Genomic DNA, 3,303 nt, shown 5'->3' on the forward strand with positions numbered 1-3,303 from the left:
CCCTCACTAACTTCATCCAGCCTGGGAAGCTCACAAATTGTGAGACAAATTATCGTCCAATCCTGACTGTTAGTTTCTTGTTCCCAGTGGGAGCCTGGGACATGAGAGAGTTACTGGTCCACCCTGCAGGGGGCCGGTGGTAATTAAAGTATACGGCCTCCCTTTCTTTATGGCGACCCTGTGGAAACAGTCCCACATGTCATGCTGGGCTCTGGCAACGTTTACTTCATTATTTCCTCCACGGTAAGACGGGGACCACAGCCCCATCATGACTCACTACACCTCCCTCCACCACGCGGAGTGAGTTACTGGGGCCATCCGACATGCCGCTGAAGCACACAAAGCAGCATGCTGTACATAACCAGCATTCCCCGCCGACCAACCTGACATTATGTCCTCCTCTCATATGAACCACCTGACATTATGTCCTCCTCTCATATGAACCACCTGACATTATGTCCACCTCTCATATGAACCACCTGACATTATGTCCTCCCTCATATGAACCACCTGACATTATGTCCTCCTCTCATATGAACCACCTGACATTATGTCCTCCTCTCATATGAACCACCTGACATTATGTCCCTCCTCTCATATGAACCACCTGACATTATGCCCTCCTCTCATATGAACCACCTGACATTATGTCCTCCTCTCATATGAACCACCTGACATTATGTCCTCCTCTCATATGAACCACCTGACATTATGTCCTCCTCTCATATGAACCACCTGACATTATGCCCTCCTCTCATATGAACCACCTGACATTATGTCCTCCTCTCATATGAACCACCTGACATTATGTCCTCCTCTCATATGAACCACCTGACATTATGTCCTCCTCTCATATGAACCACCTGACATTATGTCCTCCTCTCATATGAACCACCTGACATTATGTCCTCCTCTCATATGAACCACCTGACATTATGTCCTCCTCTCATATGAACCACCTGACATTATGTCCTCCTCTCATATGAACCACCTGACATTATGTCCTCCTCTCATATGAACCACCTGACATTATGCCCTCCTCTCATATGAACCACCTGACATTATGTCCTCCTCTCATATGAACCACCTGACATTATGTCCTCCTCTCATATGAACCACCTGACATTATGTCCTCCTCTCATATGAACCACCTGACATTATGTCCTCCTCTCATATGAACCACCTGACATTATGTCCTCCTCTCATATGAACCACCTGACATTATGTCCTCCTCTCATATGAACCACCTGACATTATGTCCTCCTCTCATATGAACCACCTGACATTATGTCCTCCTCTCATATGAACCACCTGACATTATGTCCTCCTCTCATATGAAACACCTGACATTATGTCCTCCTCTCATATGAACCACCTGACATTATGCCCTCCTCTCATATGAACCACCTGACATTATGTCCTCCTCTCATATGAACCACCTGACATTATGTCCTCCTCTCATATGAAACACCTGACATTATGTCCTCCTCTCATATGAACCACCTGACATTATGTCCTCCTCTCATATGAACCACCTGACATTATGTCCTCCTCTCATATGAACCACCTGAAAATCAAAGAGTAATTAAAAAAATCAAATCAAATCAACGAAGGGGAACTTTTCTGTAAAAAATGTAAGTACAGGACTATGGTTTGGAGACAGTGGTACTGATGAAAAGACAGGAGGTGGAGGTGGAGGTGGCAGAGATGAAGATGATAAGATTTTCATTGGGAGTGATGAAGAAGGACAGGATTAGGAACGAGTATATTAGCGGGACAGCTCAGGTTGGACGGTTTGCAGACAAAGCAAGAGAGGCAAGATTGAGATGGTTTGGACATGTGTGGAGGAGAGATGCTGGGTATACTGGGAGAAGGATGCTGAATATGGAGCTGCCAGGGAAGAGGAGAAGAGGAAGGCCAAAGAGGAGGTTTATGGAGGTGGTGAGGGAGGACATGCAGGTGGCTGGTGTGACAGAGGAAGATGCAGAAGACAGGAAGAGATGGAAACGGATGATCTGCTGTGGCGCCCCCTAACGGGAGCAGCTGAAAGTACTACTACTAGTAGTAGTAGTAGTAGTAGTAGTAGTAGAGGATGGGGCGTCCAGGTAGCGTAGTGGTCTATTCCGTTGTCTGCCAACACGGGGATCGCTGGTTCGAATCCCCGTGTTACCTCCGGCTTGGTCGGGTGTCCCTACAGACACAACTGGCTGTGTCTGTGGGTGGGAAACCGGATGTGGGTATGTGTCCTGGTCACTGCACTAGCGCCTCCTCTGGTCAGTCGGGGGGGATCTTCCCACGCGCTATGTCCCCCTGGTGAAACTCCTCACTGCCAGGTGAAAAGAAGCGGCTGGTGACTCCACATGTATGGGAGGAGACATGTGGTAGTCTGCAGCCCTCCCCGGATCAGCAGAGGGGGTGGACGGCTCGGACAATAGGGTAATTGGCCAAGTACAACGGGGGAGAAAAAGGGGGGGGGGGGCTAGTAATGAGTGTTCATTGCTGTTCATAGTAGTTCCCGTCTTACTACTGTCTCCATAACCACAGTAAGGAATGCATTGTTGATGGCTGTGGACGGATAATAAAGCGGTAGGCACACAGGGAGAAAGGAGACAGGAAATAAGGCCATCTCGCTCCCTTCCTGACCTGGCTGATCCAGCAGATGTACTCAGCAGCTCAGTAAAAGACGGCACGGCCAGAGGAGAGGGGAGTTATTCAGCCCCAAGTCACGTTCTCTGTATTTTGAATAACAAGTGTTATTATGTGGCCTCAGCACCGGACTAGTGATTTAACATGTGCATTGTTTTGCAACATTGTGCTGTAGAAAGAACGGGTGCCCGGTAGGAATTACTCAGCAGCAGCAGCAGCAGCAGCGTGCCAGTACCTCCTGCGGGTGTAAAAATCAGGACCAAGCTGGGGTTTTATCAAACATCTGCTCTGTGTTGAGAAATGGGGATGGCAACAGAAAAAATAATTCATCGGTTCAGTGTCCCTAGCCAGCCAAGCTGCCGTTACAGCTTCTCCTGAAAAGGTGAGGTAGCCCAAAGCTCCATGGCAGCCGGGCAGATTGGTTTTTGCTCCTCTGCCTGTCCTCTCCCTCCCTGCAGCCACCAGCAAGATTTCTCAGTGGCCACATTAAAACGTAATGAAAACCAGGACGGGGAATGGCTCCCATGAAGCCACCTCACCGACAAGCCCCGCCGTCTGACTCGTGCCGAGAAAAACACCAGCGGCAGGTAGGATTCCTTGTACAGCTCCATCAATGTGTCAGAGGAAACCCGCTTCCAGACGAGGTGAGGAGCGACA

This window comes from Lampris incognitus, chromosome 8, assembly GCF_029633865.1.
Source record: "Lampris incognitus isolate fLamInc1 chromosome 8, fLamInc1.hap2, whole genome shotgun sequence".
Taxonomy (NCBI): domain Eukaryota; kingdom Metazoa; phylum Chordata; class Actinopteri; order Lampriformes; family Lampridae; genus Lampris; species Lampris incognitus.